At 38.5% G+C, this 21,065-nt stretch overlaps 1 long non-coding RNA gene across 1 annotated transcript; it reads right to left on the reverse strand.

Moving 5' to 3' along the window:
- Positions 1 to 10,282: 10,282 nt before the first annotated feature.
- On the reverse strand, positions 10,283 to 13,190 carry LOC116579028. Its single transcript, XR_004281118.1, has 2 exons — positions 13,158 to 13,190; positions 10,283 to 10,565 (listed from the first exon to the last, which is right to left on the reverse strand). It is a non-coding gene; the product is annotated as an uncharacterized LOC116579028 (long non-coding RNA).
- Positions 13,191 to 21,065: the final 7,875 nt, after the last annotated feature.

The following is a 21,065-nucleotide window of genomic DNA, read 5'->3' on the forward strand; positions in this document are numbered from 1 at the left end:
CAACTGCAAATCAGTCAGTGAGATGCAATACATTAATAAAAGAAAGAACAAGAACTATATGATACTCTCAATAGATGCTGAAAAAGCATTTGACAAAGTACAGCATCCTTTCTTGATCAAAACTCTTCAAAGTGTAGGGATAGAGGGCATATACCTCAATATCATCAAAGACATCTATGAAAAACCCACAACAAATATCATTCTCAATGGGGAAAAATGGACAGCTTTTCCCCTAAGGTCAGGAACACAGCAGGGCTGTCCACTGTCACCACTGCTAATCGACATAGTACTAGATAGAAGTCCTAGCCTCAGCAGTCAAACAAAAAGAAATGAAAGGCATCCAAATCACCAAAGAGAAGTCAAAATCTCACTCTTTGCAGATGATATGATACTTTATGTGGAAAACCCAAAAGACTCTACTCCAAATCTGCTAGAACTTGTACAGGAATTCAGTAAAGTGTCAGGATATAAAATCAATGCACAGAAATCAGTTGCATATCTGTATACCAAGAGCAAGACAGAAGAAAGAGAGTTTAAGGAGTTGACCCCATTTACAACTGCACCAAAAACCACAAGACACCTAGGAATAAACCAAACCAAAGAGGCAAAGAATCTGTACCCAGAAAACTATAAAGTACTCATGAAAGAAACTGAGGAAGATGACAAAGAAATGGAAAAATGTTCCATGCTCATGGATTGGAAGAATAAATACTGTGAAAATGTCTATGCTACCTAAAGCAATCTACATATTTAATGCAATCCCTTTCAAAAATACAATCAATTTTTTTCAAAGAAATGGAACAAATAATCCTAAAATTCAATATGGAATCAGAAAAGACCCCAAATAGCCAGAGGATTATTGAAAAAGAAAGCCAAAGCTGGTGGCATCACAATTCCAGACTTCAAGCTCTATTACAAAGTTATCATCATCAAGACAGTATGGTACTGTCTTGTTAATTTTAGCCATTCTGACTGGCATGAGGTGGTATCTCATTATGGTTCTGATTTGTATTTCCCTGATGCCAAGTGATGTGGAGCACTCTTTCATGTGTCTGTTGGCCATCTGGATGTCCAGACACATAGATCAATGGAACAGACACAAAGAACAATGGAAACAGAAACATAGATCAATGGAACAGGAGAGAGCGCCCAGAAATAGACCCTCAACTCTATTGTCAACTCATCTTCAACAAAGCAGAAAAGAACATCCAATGGAAAAAAGACAGTCTCTGCAACAAATGGTTTTGTGAGAATTAGAAGAAGAATGCAGATGCAGAAGAATGAAACTGGACCATTTCCTCACACCATATGCACAAAAATAGACCTTAAATGGTTGAAAGACCTCAGTGTGAGACAGGAATCCATTGAAATCCTTGATGAGAACACAGGCATCAACCTCTTCGACCTCAGTTGCAGCAACTTCTTCCTAGAAACATCACCAAAGGCAAAGGAAGCAAGGGTAAGAAAGAACTATTTGGACTTCATCAAGATCAAAAGCTTTTGCACAGCAAAAGAAACAGTTAACAAAACCAAAAGACAACTGACAGAATGGGAGAAGATATTTGCAAACGACATATCAGATAAAGGGCCAGTATCCGAAATCTATAGGGAACTTCTCAAATTCAATACCCAAAGAACAAAGAATCCAATCAAGAAATGGGCAGAAGACATGAACAGATATTTCTGCAAAGAAGACATCCAGATGGCCAACAGACACATGAAAGAGTGCTCCACATCACTTGGCATCAGAGAAATACAAATCAGAACCACAATGAGATACCACCTCATGCCAGTCAGAATGGCTAAAATTAACAACTCAGGAAATGACAGATGCTGACGAGGATGCGGAGAAAGGGGAACCCTCCTACACTGTTGGTGGGAATACAAGCTGGTGCAGCCACTCTGGAAAACAGCATGGAGGTTCCTCAAAAAGCTGAAAATAGAGCTACCCTACAACCCAGCAATTGCACTACTGAGTATTTACCCTAAAGATACAAATGTAGTGATCCAAAGGGGCACATGCACCCAAATGTTTATAGCAGCAATGTCCACAATAGCCAAACTATGGAAAGAACCTAGATGTCCATCAACAGATGAATGGATAAAGAAGATGTGGTATATATATACAACGGAATACTATGCAGCCATCAAAAGAAATGAAATCTTGCCATTTGCGAAGACGTGGATGGAAATAGAGGGTACTCTGCTGAGAGAAATAAGTTAATCAGAGAAAGACAATTATCTATCATATGATCTCTCTGATATGAGGAATTTGAGCGGCAGCACAGGGGGTTTGTGAGGGTAGGAAAGAAAAAAAATGAAACAAGATGGGATCAGGAGGGAGACAAACCATAAGAAACTTAATCTCACAAAACAAACTGAGGGCTGCTGGGGTGAGGGGAGGTAGGATGAGGGTGGTTGGTTTATGGACATTGGGAGGGTATGTACCCCTGGAGCTAATAATACATTATATGTTAATAAAAATAATTTAAAAAGAAAAAAGAAAAAGAGAGACCAGTATCACCTTGATACTAATATCAGAAAATGACAACACAGTGAAAGAAGGAAAGAAAGAACGAATGAACGAACTCAAACTGCAGGCCAATAACTAACAAACACAGATGCAAGAACTCTCAACAAAAGACTATCAAATCAAATCCAACAATACATTTAAAAAATCATTCACTGCGATCAAGTGCGATTTATTCCAGGATTGCAAGGGTGTTTCAATATCTGCAAATCAATCACCATGATACATCACATCAATAAAAGACAAAACCCATATGATCATTTTAGTAGATGGAGATAAAGCTCTGAGAGTGTACAACATAGATCCATGATAAAAACCCTCAACAAAGTAGGTTTAGAGGGAACATACATCAATGTAATAAAGTCCATACAGGAAAATCCCACAGCTAACATAATGTCTAATGGGGGGAAAAGGAGCTTTTCCTGTATGGTCAGGAACAAGATAAGGATGTCCACTCTCAAGTACTTTTAGCCACAGCAGAGAATGAATAAATGAATAAATGGCAACCAAACTGTAAGGAAGAAATAAAATTTTCACTATTTGCAGGTGACATAATACCATACATAGAAAACATGAAATACTACCAAAAAACTGTTAGAACTGATAGGCAAATTCAGTATAGTGGCAGGATACAAAATCAATATACAGAAATTTGTTGCACTTGTATACACCAATAATAAAGCAGCAGAAAGAGAAATTAAGAAAACAAACCCATTTACAATTACATCAAAAATAATAAAGTACTGAGGAATAAATCTAAGCATAGATATGAAAGACTTATACTCTAAAAATTATAAAACATTAACGAAAGAAAGGAAAGAACACAAAGAAATGGAAAAACATTTAATGCTCATAGATTGGAAGAAGATCTTGAAACTGTCTATACTACAGAAGCAATCTACGTATTCAATGCAATCCCTATCAAAATATCAATAGCTTTTTTCACAGAACTAGAGCAAACAATCCTAAAATTTATATGTAACCATCGAAGACCCTGAATAACCAAAGCAGTCTTGAAAAAGAACACACTGGACATATTTCAACTCCAGACTTCAAGTTATATTACAAAGCAGTAGTAATCAAAATAGTATGTATTGGCACAAAAATAGAAACATAGATCAATAAAACAGAATAGAAAACCCAAAAATACATAGACAGTTACAGGTTAATTTTCAACGAAGTAAGCAAGGATATGCAATGAGTAGAAGTCTCTTTAAAAAATGGTGTTGGAGGGGCCCCTGGCTGGCTCAGTGGGTTAAAGCCTCTGCCTTCGGCCATGATTCCAGGGTCCTGGGATCGAGCCCCGCATCAGGCTCTCTGCTCAGAGGGGAGCCTGTATCCTCGTCTCTCTCTCTCTCTGCCTGCCTCTCTGCCTACTTGTGATCTCTGTCAAATAAATAAATGAAATCTTTAAAAAAAGAAAAATATTTAAATAAAAAAACACAAATGGTGTTGGGAAAACTGGACAGCAACATGCAAAAGAATTCAACTGGACCACTTTCTTACATCAGACACAAAAATAAATTTAAAATGGACTAAAGACCTAAATGTGAGACCTGAAACTGTATAAATCCTAGAATAGAACATGGGCAGTAACCTCTCCGACATCAGTCATGGCCACTATTTTTTCTAGATATGTCTCCTGAGGCAAGGGAAACAAAAGCAAAAATAAACTATTGGGACTACATCAAAAGAAAAGGCTTCTGCACAGTAAAGAAAACAATAAACAAAATAAAAGGTAAACTACAGAATAGGAGAAGGTATCTGCAAATTTCAAATCCAATAAAGGGTTAGTATCCAAAATAAAGAACTTCTACAACTCAACACCTGAAATACAAATAACACCAATTTAAAAATGGGCAGAAGACCTGAAAAGACATTTTTCCAAAGACTTACAGATGCCCAACAGATACATGAACGAATGCTCAACATCATTTATCACTAGGGAAATGCAAATCAAAACTTCAATGAGATACTACCTCACACCAGTCAGAATGGCTAAAATCACAAGAAACACAAAGATACAAGAAACATAAGAAACAACTGGTGTTGGCAAGGATGTGGAGAAAAGGGAACCCTTGTGTACTGCTGGCAGTAATGCCATGTGATGCAGTCAAAGAAAAAAACAGTATGGAGGTTCTTGAAAAGTTAAAAATCGTATTTAACCTTGGGACACCTGGGTGGCTCAGTGGGTTAAAGCCTCTGCCTTCAGCTCAGGTCATGATCTTAGGGTCCTGGGATCGAGCCCCCGTATCAGGCTCTCTGCTCGGCAGAGAGCTTGCTTTCCCCTCTCTTTGCGTGTCTCTCTGCCTACTTGTGATCTCTGCCTGTCAAGTAAATAAATAAATAAAATCTAAAAAAATAGTATTTAACCAAAGAATACAAGAATACTAATCCAAAAAGATACATGCACTCCATGTTTATAGCAGCATTATTTACAATAGCCAAATTACAGACACAGCCCAAGTGTCCAATGACTGAAGAATGAATAAAGATGAGGTATATATCTGCACATGCTATGGAATTATTATTCAGCCATAAAAAAGAATGAAATATTGCCGTTTACTACAACATGGGTGGAGCTATAGAGTAGAATGCTAAATGAAGTAAGTTAATCAGAGAGAGATAAGTATTATATGATTTCACACATATGGAGAATTTAAGAAACAGAACAAATGAGCAAAAGGGGGAAAAAAAAGAGAGACAAATCAAGAAACAGACTCTTAATTACAGAGAACAATCTGATGGTTACCAGTGGGCAGGAGGGTGGGTGAGTGAGTTAAATAGGTGATGAGGATTAAGGAGTGCACTTCTTGTGATGAGCACTGGGTGATGTACGGAATGACTGAATGACAATATGGTACACCTTAAACTAATATAACAATGGACATTAACTGGAATTTAAAAACTTGAAAAAATGTCTTTACTTTTAATTGCTACAAATGAAACATAAATTTAATTAACAGTAAGACTCAATTATCTCAAAAAGTTACAACTGTTATTGCATTTACACAACATTCTCAAAGTAACTAAATTATAGACATGTAGAACAGTTTAGTGGTTGCCAGGGCTTAGCAACTGGGATCTAGGTGGAAGATCTGTGACTATCAAAAATGTAGTATAACAAATCATATGGTGAAAACAGAGTTATGTATCTCGACTATAAAGGTGGTTACATGAATCTACACACAGATACAACTGCATAGAATGCACGCATGCACACAAATTAGTGTATGTAAAACTGGTAAAATCTAAGTAAGCCTATTAGCTATCTATTTCTTGGTTGTGAAATTATACTGTAATTATACAAGATACAGTTACCATTGCGTGAAACTGCGTGAAGGTGTACAAGGAACCACTGTATACTATTACTAGCAATTACATATGAATCTAAAATTTCAAAATAAAAAGGTAAAAAAAATAAGGTTTGTGACTTAAATGCCAAATATTGTACCATGTAAAACAGAACTGGCCTAGGAGTGAGAAAACTTTGCTGCTTCTTTTGGCTCTAAGTTACTCAAGCTTTCTGACTCTCATCTATAAAAAAGGGACAATCTCACAATACTATTGAAAAGACTATATGAAGAATGTATTTCTAAGGACTGTGAAAACACAGATAAATAAGTGATATTACTTTTAGAATTTTGAATAATAGCATTAGCCATCTACTGAATGTTTTTATGTATTAAACATTATTGCAAAGTCCTTTGATAATTCCAATTTTCTAATAACCTAATCTTAGTAACCCTACCTCCCTGCATGGATGTCTTTGTCCATATAACTTATTATTTTACAGAGAACACTTAAAAATTCAGGGGCACCTGGGTGGCTCAGTCAGTTAAGCCTCTGCCTTTGGCTCAGGTCATGGTCCAGTCCCAGGGTCCTGGGATCGAGCCCTACGTCGGGCTCTCTGCTCAGCAGGAAGCCTGCTTCACAGCCTCCCCTCCCCGCCCCGCCCCCGCCTCTCTGCCTACTTGTGGACTCTGTCTGTCAAATAAATAAATAAAATCTTTTTTAAAAAATTGAGAACAATTAAGTAACTTAAAAAAGGTCACTCAATAGGTCATTATTATTTAATCTTTATTATATGTCAGACACATATTTAACATTGTATCATTTCATTTCCATTTTATTTAACAGGATCTTAACCAAGATTGTATACTCATCTATTAAAAGGTAGACCTGAATTTTGAATCCTAGTCTGTTATATAAATTACTATACTACTTATGTACTTAGGGATAGTTTATAAGGTTGGCATATAAGATAACATTTATAAAACCATTTTCTTGATAAGTCTAGAAAGGCTGTTACTTGAAAAAATTTCTTTTTTAAGGCCTATATTAAAAAACTCTGTTCCAGAAATTCCTTCTACTCTTTTGTTTTACTTCTTAAAAAGGGAATTTTTAATTAAGCTTATTATTGATTTCCTTTACTACTTTACTACCCTGGAAAGACCTTTAAAAAAATCCCACTACTACATATTTATCTAAAGGATAAAAAAAATTGTGATCTGAAGGGGCATATGCACCCTAAGGTTTATAGCAGCAATGTCCACAATAGTTCATGGATGAACTTTATTTTCCTCTAAACCATATACTGCATATCTGTTAATGGCTTATCATCCTCCCTGTCACTCAAGATTTAATCTTTAGATTTTTCAATCTTCTTTCTTACAGTGGTCAGCAGATCAGTGTGTTCTTAAACTGAGGTCTTAAATTAAAAGATTAAATAACCTAAATCAAAATCATGAGTAAGGGTTGTTAAAAATGCAGATTCATTTGCTTCACCCTGGATTAACTAGGATTTCACACAAGATTCCTGCAACCCACCTTTTAAACAAACACATCTAAGTCTTAGGCACACTATGTTTGGGAACTAGTGCATTATACCAAGTATCATCTAATTTTGTAGCTTGGTCAACCTTTTCAATGTTTTTTATTTGGTTCTCTCCTTTTCTATGGACTTAACCCTAGTTTAGGGCTGTTTTATCTCTCAGCTGGACATCTGTAATAGTACTTCCTTGCCTCTAGGATATTTTCCACTCTAATTCATCCTACACACTGGAGTATTATTAATCTTACTAAGTCACAGCTCTGCTTATTTAATGTGACAAGAATTTATTGAGAGCATACTACATACTAGGTGCTCTAGGGCAGGAGGCTCCAAATGGGGCTGATAACCACAGTCATTAAGTGAGAAGCCTTTTTTAAATAGATTCTCTATCACCATTCCAGGTTTATTAAATTAAAATCTCTAGAAATAGAGTTAAACAAAAAAATTTTTTAAGATTTTATTTATTTGACAGAGAGAGAGATCACAAGTAGGCAGAGAGGCAGGCACAGAGAGGGAGGGAAGCGGACTCCCTGTTGAGCAGAGAGCCCAATGCAGGGTTCGATCCCAGGACCCTGGGACCATGACTTGAGCTGAAGGCAGATGCTTAACCGACTGAGCCACCCAGGTGCCCCAAGAATCTCTAGAAAGAGATTTGAGAAGTTTTTTTTTTTTTTTTTTTTAAAGTTCCCCAGGTGGGGCACCCTGTGGATCAGTGGGGTAAAGCCTCTGCCTTCAGCTCAGGTCATGTCCCCAGGGTCCTAGGATAAAGGCCCGAATCGGGCTCTCTGCTCAGCAGGGAGCCTGCTTCCCCCACTCTCTCTCTTTCTGCCTACCTTTCCGCCTACTTGTGATCTCTGTCAAATAAATAAATAAAATTTAAAAAAATAAAATAAAATTCCCCAGGTGACTCTTAATACTTTGGGGGAACACTAGATTGGAGCATATAAAGACTAAGACATTCTAGTGTGTTTCAGAGTGTATTGGAAAAGATGTGAATATTTATAAATAGCTACCATATAACACATTGACTAATGCTACATTAGAAGTACCAGGTGCCATAGGAAAGATTAATTCTAACTTTGTTAAATACCTTTGGTAAATACCCAGCTGGAAAAAATCTTTTCCTCCTCTAATTTCCCACAGTACTTTATCTATAATTCTTTTAAAGTGTGAATTTTGTCTTGCACTATAATTACCTTTGTTTATGTCTCATGTCTTCCACAGTTGTACTTCAGGGCAAAGCCTTGACCTTATGAGGGCAAATAATCTGACAAGGAATTTTTTGGTTCTAGTTTATTTACAGGATAAAGCTGTACTAAAACAAACCTAAATTACGCATACTTATGCATTTAATAAAGTATCTAAAAAATAGGATGTCTCTGTAACTCTTGGATATATGAGGCCACATTTGTGGATTTTAAGCACAGCACAGCACCACACTCAGTCAAGTTCCTTCACAACTGCAGGTACTCAATACAAAGTTATGTGTGAACTATCGCCGTCCAGCAGCGATAATAACAACCCTCCGTCCGGTTGGGTTTCAAAAAAGCAAGGGGCTTTATTTCATATGGCCATCGCTTATATAGGGGAGCTAAGCCAATCAGCATAGACAGTGATATGCATCCACCAATCTTAAGCTTGTTACCAAGTACCCACAGCATAGCAATAGTTCAACAGCCAATAGGTAGTACTTCCTGTTTACGATCACTCTACACACCTTCTGGCAAATCGCCAGGCGCCATTTTGCAAAGCTCTGCGATTGATGGATCTCCGGGCCCCTGGAGCATCTGCCCTCAACAGTTCCCCCTTTTTGTTTTATGGTAGAAGGAAAGACTCAGCAGGGGTCGTGCCTGTCTTAGGTTGTCGCAAGGCCAAGAATATCCTTACCCGTCATTGGATCATGATGTTTATAGGATCATGTCCTGTCTTAGGTTGGTATATTCCGCCTACGATCTTACCCGTCTTTGACTACCGATCCAGCATACTGAGCCATACCTGGGGCGGCTGTCCGGACTCGATGGATAACAGAGCTTGTTTGATGGCAATGGTGTCTCTTTTATGAATCCTCATCATGGGGCAAATGCACCATAAGCAACACACCACAGCGAATATCAGCAATCCACCCATGGATATGAACCCAAACCATTGCTTCCCCCATCCTACAACATTTTTCATAAAGGCAACAAATTGAGATACTGAAGCTACTTCTATCTTACTGGCATTAATGTTAACAATATTAGCACGAAGCTGTATTGTCAGATTCTCGAATCTGGCACTCCAGTTGCCTGTAAGCATCTTGGATAATTCCCTGGAATAATTAGCTGCTCGAGTGAAGTTATCATATGCAACTGGAGTAATGCAGAGTCCAGTATCTGAGCGAAGGCATCCTACAGTCAGTAGTTGTATTACAATGTCCATTTGTTCTTGTAGCAAGTCAATCTTTTTGCTGATTAGCAAAAAGAATACCCGCAGCGAGATTATCATTAATTTCACTCTGGGTTTGTAGAGCTTCTGCGGTATTCGTAGACAGTTGATTAATTTCCTTGGCTGCAGGAATAGCAATGGCAAGTGCAGTAGCAGTGGCAGCGGCGGCAGCAGCGGAGGCGGCAACATTTGTCACCACGGCAGCGGTGATACCAAAGTCTCTTTTATAAGTCTCAGCAAAACTGGAAGGTCTCCCTCTGGGACAGAGATGGGCATAGGCAAAAACACTGGAATACACATTATCATAGCAAATGAAAAGCCTGTAGCATTCCAACATTGTGTAAGGAAGCAAGTGTTCAACATACAGTTCAACTTATTAGAAATGGTTGTACTGTTACTGACAAGAAACATAAAAGGGGGGCGAATACAAACAGGAGTAGGCAAAAACGTGATATTTTTAGAACAAGTTTGCACTTCAACGCTCGTTTCAAATGTTTGGGAAAAGTTGTGCTTTTAAGAGGAGTTACATAATAAATTAGTAGTTAAGAGTGCGGGGTAAGTAGCAGAGGAAGACGTTAAAGGGAGTGGATAGGGCCAGGCTTTAACAATGGCCCAAAGGGTCTGTCCTGATGTCATGGTCAGGAGTGCGTAGATCATCATCATCCGGATTATTGTCACCATGGCTGTCGTCCTTTTGGGCTTCTGCCTCTTTTGGTGCCGAGTGTAAGACTGGCTTGACTAGCCATTCAGGGACCCAAATAGGGGATGGAGCGTTCTCTGGAAAGACACAAACAGAGCCTCGGCTCCAGATTAGCACTTGGTCTGGGCCCTTCCATTGACCCGACAGAAGGTCCCTCCAAAGAACCTTAGGTTGAGAATTGCCTAGTGTGCACCAATGTCTTTCGGCGGCAGTACGCTGGTTTTTATCCACATTCAAGAAATTTAAAATGCAGAGGATAGTGGATAGTTTGTCTCTTGGGGATCGGAATGTATCTCCTATTCCCCCTTTTTGTTTAAATAAGGTATTTTTAATAGGTGGGCACGTTCCACTATGCTTTGACTCTGGGGACTGTAGGGGATACCAGTGACATGAGTGATTCCAAATGTAGCACAAAATTGTTTAAATGTAGTAGAGCTATATCCAGGGCCATTGTCTGTTTTTAATTGTTTTGGTATCCCTAGAACAGAGAACGAATGCAAACAATGTGCGATAACATCTTTAGTTTTTTCTCCAGAATGCAAGGAGGCCGTAATAAATCCAGAGAAAGTGTCAATGGAAACATGAACGTATTTTAAGAGTCCGAATTTGGGCATATGTGTTATGTCCATTTGCCATATGTGATTAGGGAGTAACCCCTTAGGATTGACTTCCAAAGAAGGTTGAGGGAGTAAGGAGACACAGCGTTCACAGGATTTAACTATATCGCGAGCTACAGCTTTAGTAAGTTTGAATTTTAATTTTAAGGTAGAAACGTTCACATGGAATTTCTCATGAAAGGTTTTTGCTGCTTCTATAGAGTTAAATATATGTAGATCTTTAGCAGCAGAATCGACCAGGGCATTTCCCAACGAGAGGGGCCCAGGTAAGTTAGAATGTGCTCTTAAATGCCCTATAAAAAAAGGATGCTTTCTGTTCCAAATAAGAACTTGTAATGCTCTTAAGTAGGTATGTACAGAAGAGCTAGTAGATACAGTTCCTGCTGTTTCTAACAGAGATAGTGCATATACTACATATTTACTATCAGAAAATAAATTGAAGGGGCAAAAGGAGAATGCCTTGAAGACCTCAGTGACTGCTAATAATTCCACATGTTGAGCAGAGGTAGTGGGAAACAAAAATGTATTAATTTTCCCATCTGCCATAAAGGCGCCAGTTCCATTATTGGAACCATCAGAAAACACCACAGGGGCGTTATCAATAGGTTTTTGGCTGGTTATCCTTGGGAAAATTATGGGATGTTCTTTCCAGAATTGTAATAAAGGGTGGGAGGGATAATGATTGTCAAATTTAGCAGTAGTACTAGTCATGATAATGGCCCAATTAGAGGAGGAGTTACTCAAGAATTGAAGTTGGGCAGGGGTGTAGGGTGTGATGATCAACGCGGGTGACGTCCCAAAGGAAATGGTGGCTATTTTGATGGCTTTCAGAATTAGTTCAGCTATGGCCTCTGGGTAGCTACTCAAAACCTTAGCTGGGGAGTCAGCACCTAGATAACTTTTGACAATTGACCCTGTAAATCACCTGTGCCTTGTATGGTTTTCCACACCCTAGCGGCAGCAGTAGCAATTTGCAAATACACTGCAGGTGGAAAATTGATCTGATTTTGATTTCCAGAAAACTGTCCTGTACCAGTCAGCATTTCTAAATTCCAAGCTCCATTCCCAGCTCCCGCATTATGGCGAGCATATTTTCCACATAAGATATTGCCCTCCAGACAAGCAAGCTCGCACTAGATTACTCCAGTCTAAAGGTGTTAGGTTTTGTTCTGCGAGAGTCTCGAGTAAGGTAATAGTATAAGCAGCCTAAGGGCCATAAGACATGACTGCCTCTTTTAGCTGTTTTACTTGTTTAATATCTAATGGCTGATGCACGCGATTCCCTTGCTGATCTTGAAAGACTGGTAGGGCTAAGCCTAACTGTTGTCCTATTGAATTCCAATCAGTGACGTCATGTCTATCGTGCGAGCAGGCTCCTGGGCAGCTACAATTTATTTCAGGATTATAAGGTGGGGGAGCTGAAGGCTGCAACGACTCACAAGATAAGTTGCTTAATTTTTTTGCTAATTCATCCCCTGAAAGCTCTTCTTCCTCTTCTGAAGAGGCCCCTATAGTTGAGGCCTTCGATCGTTCCTCTTTTACTTCCTCCAAGACCTGTTCCCCTGCTTGTAGGCTTTCTTTTATAATCTCAGGGGGTTTGGGGCTAAGCAAACAGGATCTTATGAGAGCCCATATAGCGAGTGTGCCAGATGGAAGGGGTTTCTCTTTATCAACCTTCCTAAGATCCTCCCCTAAATGTTCCCATTGTGGAATGTTTAATGATCCTTCATCTAGGAACCAAGGGCTGACTCCTTCTACGGTGCGCAAGAACACCCGAGCAGTTTTCATTTTCAAAGGAGTTCCATTTGCTTTTAGCAACTCCCGCAGAGGCCCTTCCATACGCATTCTTGAGACCTCTGAACTCATAGTAGATCAGAAATAAATAGTCAAGAAGCAAAGAAAAGACTAGTCTGCTATCGTCACTAAAACAGTGAGCTTTCTCAAGATCGTCACTAACACCAGTGAGCTTATGTTGCAATGGTCACTATAATCAGTGAACTTTCCTAAAACTTCTCTGGCCAGAATTTTCTTCTAAATAAATTCGTCACTTACCTCAGTGCACTGTTAGAAACGGAGAAAGGTGGCGGGCGGAGACGTCAGGCTCCCGCGGCCCCAGCGGCTGCTGGGCTCGCGCGGCGCAGTAGGCTCGAGTGCGCTCAGCAGGGAGGTGGTGTCTTCGGCTGTCCTGCTGTCCGCTGCCGCCGGGCTGTGCCGCCTCCTTCCCCGTAGGGGCCACCATTTATCGCCGTCCAGCAGCGATAATAACAACCCTCCGACGGTTGGGTTTCAAAAAAGCAAGGGGCTTTATTTCATATGGCCATCGCCTTATATAGGGGAGCTAAGCCAATCAGCATAGACAGCGATATGCATCCACCAATCTTAAGCTTGTTACCAAGTACCCACAGCATAGCAATAGTTCAACAGCCAATAGGTAGTACTTCCTGTTTACGATCAGTCATTCTAGACACAAATCGCCAGGCGCCATTTTGCAAAGCTCTGTGGTTGATGGATCTCCGGGCCCCTGGAGCATCCACCCTCAACAGTGAACCAATGACATCTGGGGAAAATTCCTTTGGATATGCCAAAACATGCTTAATATGTCCAGTATCTATCATAAAAGGTTACAGATTCCAAATTAAATAATATGCTGGTAGTTTTTGCAAACCTATCCCTTATAAGCCAAAACCAGTTAGTCTTTTTGTTTTGTTTGCATAGTCTAGTATTATTAGGGATGTGTTTTGTTTACAAATTTTAATTTGAATGTTTTGCTTAGGCAGACACTCTGTGATTTAACACAGGCTCTACTACTTCCTATTATCTTACACTAATCTGATTACATATTTATGTCTATATAAATGGTCTAAACAGAAGAATTCTATTGGTGACAGACAACAGCTCCCAACCTTTTCTGCTTTTTGAGCACCAGCTATTGGTAAGCGCTGGACTGTGTGTACCCCCCACCAAACCTCCACATTTCTTTGTTGAAGTCCTAATCCCCAGCTTCTCAGAATGCAGCCATATTTAAAGACAAGATCTCTGAAGAGATAATTAAGCTTAAAAAAATGTCTTTAGGGTAGACCTTAATCCAGTATGAATGGTCTGCTTTTAAGAAGAAATTAAGACACAGTTTACATGCACGTAGGAGAGACGATGCAAAGACAAAGTCAGAACATGGCCATCTATATAAGCCAAGGAGAGAGGCCTCAGAATGAAATCAACCCTGCTAACAACTTGATCTTGGACTTTCTACCTTCTAGAATTACAAGAAAATAAATTGCTGTTGCTTAAGCCACCCAGTCCACAGTATTTTGTTAAAGTCATCCTAGCAAACTAATATAGCTACCAATTATATTTAACCTTAACCTTAGTCATTTTTACATCAAAATCATGTTTACTATGTTCAAGTCATTTTGCCAGGTACACGGCAAATACCATTCTAAGTAGTTTAAAAGCTAGTGGTTGAGGCAAACTATATGTAAGATATATTTGTCAATATAAAGGAGAAACATCACAAGGTCTAAAGCAAAAATGCCAAATAAAGAGCATGTTATAATTCTATAGGTGGTCTGGAGTGAGAATTAATTATGGGCTACAACTCAAAAAAATTAGAATTTAGCCTAGGTGTTAAAGGATAAGTAAGAGTCAACTAAGCAGAGAGGAAAGGACATCTAGGTGAGAGGAACAGTGTACAAAAACAAATATATCTACTATTTGAATAAACATATTTTTTCCATGTTATAGGTACATCTAAGGAGTTCAAGTTTTTTCTCAAACTTAAGTCACTATACAGTATTAATGACTAAGTCCTTATAAAATTTAGGCATTTTTTTTTCCTGCCAGATAAGTAAGAGTCCAACTGACTTTGTTCAGTACAATACTGACATCCAAAGGATGCTCTGGTTCATCTCTAAAGTCTCCTGGGTCTCTGCTGAGATTTAGTTTTATTTTCAAATAGTCTGTGAGGGCAGTTAAGCAGCTCATTGAACATTCTCTTTTGAAATTCTGGCCATTTTTTGATCTCTTGCCTATATATCAAATCTCATCACATTAGATGGCTCCACAATGCAGGTGGCCTATGTTTTCTTAAGAGCCTCCTCTTTTGCAGAATGTATTACACAGTTCATTAATGTTTCATACCTAAGCATTCTAATGTATTTAATTTTTTATTTAATGAAATTTCTAACCTAGAGGCTGGGGAAGTTATTCAAAATGTTTCATCCAAGCTGCTGGAAGAGTGCTCATTAGCAGGGTGTTCTGAAGATGAAATATTAAGAGGTTGGCAGGAACCTAAACACAGATAGATCTAAGCTTTCAAAAATGCTTCCTTGCCTTAACTCTAGAGAACTAAATTCTTCCTGATAAGCAGGTAAGTTTTGCTGAAGTTTTCTTAAAGACACTGGTGACAAGAATTTAACAATGACTCTTGTGGTTTGTTTAACAGTGTGTTTTAAAGCAGCAAATCTTTTTAGAAGAATTATGTCTTTAAAGAGCCTGATTTCTCTTCTATCATTTCAAGGTTTACTTCACGACTTATGTGAGACAAATATCTTCAAACGAGATACACTTTGAAACAAAGGCGCCATATTTAGCACCTGGCTTCAATTATTTTAGATTAAAATGATTCTCCTAAAGAAAAGAGCTGAATTAGTTTGATTCTTGGAATGGTTCAGGCTCAAAACACCTGGCCATTTCACCATCTACCTTCAGATTTGTGGGAGATTAAGAGTTTAAGTATGAGAATCTTTGACACTGTTAACAGAAAATTTGAAAATTTAGGTCTTTCTCCATTACCGGGTTAAGATGGAATTTGGCAGTCAGGAATAACCAAATTTTAAATTTAAGAACAACAACGAAATTTAAATTTAACAGTAAGTCGAATTGCACGCGGTGTTTTAAAACTACAAAATGTGTACAGTGCAGTAAAAAATCCGCACTCTAAGAAGATACTGAATTTTCACCCTTTCCTTTTTTCAGTACCTGCTCCTCCGGTGACAAAGTGGACTAGACTTTCCATAAACCCCTATATAATGAGTGGGTAGGGTTACCACACGCTTACCTGAGGGAAACAACTTGCACTTTGTAACTGGACAGGAATATCGTTTGGTGACACAGAAGGGTAAAGAAAACGGAGGCCAGTGGCGTGACCCTAGCACAGGCCCGCCTTTACTCTTGAGGAAACTGTCTCAGCCAAACAGCTCCTTGTCCAACTAACAGGGACGCTTTTCCCGCGGAGTCTCGTCTTCCGGTCCGAAGTCACCTCGGCCCGCCCACCCGGAAGCCGTCGTCTTAGCAACAGCGTATCGACCCGCCTCCATTCCTTTACCACGCCCACCAACTTTAGCGTCTGGAGCCATTCTGGCTTTGATTGGTCCATCTCTCCCTCACTCTAGGAGACGTTTGGGGCGGTGCGACTCCAGACTTCGTATTTGAATTTATGGCGCGTTGAGTTCTTGAGGTGCGGTATGGGGCTGGGCGTTTTGCTGAAGCCAGTAATCTTGTGGTGAGCGACTTTGAGGGGAAGATGACAAAAAGGGCGGCCGGAGGTGTAGGGGCCTTGAGTCAAACAGGTCGCCGCGAGATGGGGGACTTCAGGAGGCTGCTTCACTCGCCTGAGGCAGGACCTCTGTCCGCCTACACACACCTCCTCACGTCTTTTTCCCTGCGATTCAGAGACAGAAACAACCCTCCCGAGCTCTGAAGCGCTTCCGCGTCCCACCAGCTGCACTTTATGCCCACCGCTGTCTTTCATAATTGTATCCTCCTCCCCCTCATCAGTATTAGAAACTTTACATCTGCTCTTGACTGTGGAAAGATGTCTCCGCAGCAACTGGTGAGCGTCCACACCTCACAATCTGAATCCAGGACGTCCCTCATCAAGAAAGAGGATGCTGCTGTCCCAATCTTCCCGAGTGGGATGTAGTGAAGGTCACGTGGAGATCGGAAGCTCTGTATAAAGCAACACAAAAATGTAAGTTACTATTGTGCAGTTGCTGACTCTGAATAATGACGGATTCGTATCAAAAACATGGTTATTTTTTTCCTTCTCAGACCTATTCATGTATGCGTTTCACCTGTATTTTGGAGTACATCCAAACTCAGGCTTGATCTGAAACAAAAGCAACAGCTGATTGAAACCTCTTCACTAAATTTCAACTTACTTGGTATGACCTGATTTCCCACCACTCCCCAGCGTATTTAAATGTCAAATTGAGATTCAGGACCTGAGATTCAGGATGTTTCCCAAACATCTCCTGTCTATGACTATGAGAATCTTCTTTTTCTTTCTAACTGGATAATTCAACGTAATTTTCTAAATGTCCAGCCTCTAGAACAGAGGTTCTTAACTGTGGGGTGTGGCGTTCACAGTCCCCTCTAAGAACCAAGATAAGTCTTGGAGATCTTGTATACAATATAACATACAAAAATTTTGTATCAATTTCAGGGAGTTTTAGGGTCCACTTTGAAGTATGGATATCTCTAGGGCCCCTGTTCAGTTCTAGAAGTTTATTTCTATTGTTTAAAAAAGTAGTAGTTATGCAGCAAAAACAGGTGTTTTATTTTTTAAAAAAAAGTGTCTTTTAATTTCTGTTGTTTTGAAACTCACAGTTCTGAAGCAAGTGAGATTGAGAAACAATTGTATTAGTAACAAAACTTTTAAAGGAGCACTGATTTAAGAATTTTGGAGAAGTCACTGAAATGCTTCTTAAAATCATAGCAAAGTCAACCACAGATGACGGTAGTATATGGGCACAGAGGCATACAAAAAATAAGTGGACAAGGGGTGTCTGGGTGACTCAGTCAATTAAGTATCTGCCTTTGGCTTAGGTCATGATTCCAGGGTCCTGGATGGAGCCCCATCTAGGGCTCCCTGCTCAGCAGGAAGCCTTGCTTCTCCCTCTTCCATTCTCCTTGCTTGTGTTCCCTCTCTCACACTCTCTCTTTCTCCGTGTCAAATAAGTAAAATCTTAAAAAAAAAAAAGTGGACAAGATTTTGTATCCAGAATCTTTTTGAATTAACATAAAAAGTAGGAAAATTCTTGACAGACACAGAGTTAAAATAATTTACTTGCCTTAATTTTTTGAATGTTTTATATTGAAATACTTTTTGTGAAATTCCACCAAATGTCTATTATACAGTGTCTTCTGAACTATTTAAAGCATTATTTTTTCACATTAGAACTTTAGTTCACCTGAAACTTAATTTTGTGTATGATGTGAAGAATGGCTTTAACTAAATTTTTTTTTATTGTTTTATTGCTGTTTGGAAGTCTATGGTTCATGGGCCAAATCTGGCTCACCATTTTTGTAAATAAAATTGTTGGAACACAGACACATCTTTACTTGTCAGTGGCTACTTTTGTGCCACTATGTCAGAGTTTAGTAGTTGTGACAGAGACTACATGGGCTTCAAAACCCAATTATCTTACTGTCTGTCCCTTTACAGAACAAGTTTGCCAGCCCGTTATATGACATTCTTTTGCCACTAAAGGGATAATATCATGTTTGTCCCATGTAGTTTCCATTTGTTTGTCTTTGTTTTTGAGTTCTCTAGTCTGTCTCATTTGTCTAGCCCTGCACGTATATCACAATGTTTTCATTTTTGAGCTCTAAAATAAAACAGTATCTGATAAGTTAAATTGCTGCCCTTATTCCTCATATGAGTTGTTTTTCACCTTACTCTTGGCTGTTAGATCCTCCATATTAAGTTTATGATAAGTTTACCAAATGCCATGAGAAATCTTTTTGGGGGTTTGATGGTAATTACTTTGAATATACAGATTATTTTGGGAAGAATTATCATCTTTGTGTTATTCTACCTGAACATGAGCATACTATATCCTGATTGTTATTGTGTCTTTTAATGTGATTTTATTTCTGTTTCTTTTAGAGTGTTCTTAAGAGAGATTAGTCTTTGGTTTTGCTTTCTTGTCCCTAGTCTTAGGATTAGGGCAAGGCTGGCTGGTTTCTTTAAGTGAGGAAGAGTTTCTTTAAGTTGGAAGAGTTTGTATGGAATTGGTATTACTTCTTTGTTAAATAGAATGCATCAGTGCATCTCTCTAGGCCTGACATTTTCTTTGTGAGAAGGTTTTAATGAAATTTAAAAAATGAGAACAAAGTTTACTTCTTTACACCTTACCGTTTCTGGCACTCTTGCTTCTTGTCTAAGTTTGTATCATTTCCCTTAAGTCTGAAGAACTTCCTTGAACATTGCTTATAGTGTGGCTTGTTGGTCATGGATTCTATTAGTGTTTTCTTGAAAATGTTTTTATTTATCTTTGATTTTTGAAAGTTATACTTTTATACTGTATATATGATTCTGGTTTTTAGCACTTTTGTATTGTCTTTATGCTTGTGTTGTTTTTAGTTAGATATTTGAAGTTGTATTTTGTTCTCTCATATGTCTGCTTTTTATAAAAATTTTTTTTTAAGATTTTTTACCTTATTTGAGAGAGAGAGTGAATAGAGCAAGGGGAAGAGGACACAAGCTGGGGGACCCAGCAGAGGGAGAAGGAGAAGCAGACTCTCAGCTGAGTAGAGAGCCCAGTGACCTGGGGCTTGATCCCAGGACCCTGGGATTATGACCTGAGCCAAAGGCAGATGCTTAACCAACTGAGCCACTCACACCTGCTTCTTATTTTTAAAGTCAGTTTTATTGAGGCGAAATTCACAGAGAGTAAAATTCACTCTTATTAGAAATACAGTTCCATGAATTTTGACAAATGTAAACAGTTGTGAACTTTTACCATAATCAAAATATGAAGTATTTCTGTAAATCTACAAAATTTCCTCATTATCCATCATCGTCAGTTCTCCACCTCCACTCCCAGCCCCTAGCAAAACTTATCTGAGATTTGCTGCTCATAGATTTGCATTTTAAAAACATCTTGTTAATGGCATCTTATGCAGCTTTTTGTGTCCAGCTTCTTCCAGTTAGTATAATGCATTTAAGTTTCATCCATGTTGTTGCATATATCAGTAGCTTATCCTTTTATGTGTGTTGAGTAGTATTCCATTACAGATATGTACCATAATTTGTCCATTTGCCAGTTTGTAAACATTTTGGGTTGTTCCCAGGTTTTGGCTTTTAGCAATAAAGTGCTGTATATATTGGCCGATAGGTCTTTGTGTGATTATAAATATTTATTTTTGCTAGGTGACTACATAGGATTGATACTGCTGGGTCATATGATAAAAATATATTTAACTTTATAAAATACTACCAATCTTTTCTTCATAGTGGCTATTCCTTCTGTTTTCCTATCAGCAACTTATGATCACTTTCATTAGTGTACATTCATATCAGCTCTTTGATGGTGTTAGTAGTTTAAATTTAACTGTTCCAGTACCTGTGTATTAGATGTCTCATAATTTTAATTGCATTTCTCTGATGACTAATGATCTAAAGTATCTCCTATGTATTTATTTGCTTTATGTATAACTTCTTTGGATGAAGCATCTATTAAAATCTCTATTTTTAAAATATAGCTTCACTGAAGTAAAATTGACATACAATAAGTTGCATATATTTAAATCATATGTTTTAAGTTTTGATATATGTATATACCCATCACTACAATCAAATTAATACACATGCTACAGCATGAATGAACCTTGAAAACATTATACTATGTGAAAGAAGATAATCATAAAAGGTTACATATTGTTTGAGTCTATATAAAATGTCCTAATAGGCAAATCTATAGAAATAGAATGTAGATTAGTGTTTGCCAGGGACTGAGAGAAGCAGAAGTGGAGTGGGAGAGGGGTTTTTTGGGGGGGATTATAAAATATTCTGGAATTAGAACTTGTGATGGCTGAATAGTTCTGTGAATATTCTGAAAAACTACTGAGTAGTATTTTAAAAGGACAAATTTTATGGTATGTGAACTATATGTAAATGAAGATTTTTTTAAAAAAGAGGGAGGGACAACTTAGTGGCTAAGTTGGTGAAGCATCCAG

The sequence above is a fragment of the Mustela erminea genome, chromosome 19, assembly GCF_009829155.1.
Source record: "Mustela erminea isolate mMusErm1 chromosome 19, mMusErm1.Pri, whole genome shotgun sequence".
NCBI classification, from domain to species: domain Eukaryota; kingdom Metazoa; phylum Chordata; class Mammalia; order Carnivora; family Mustelidae; genus Mustela; species Mustela erminea.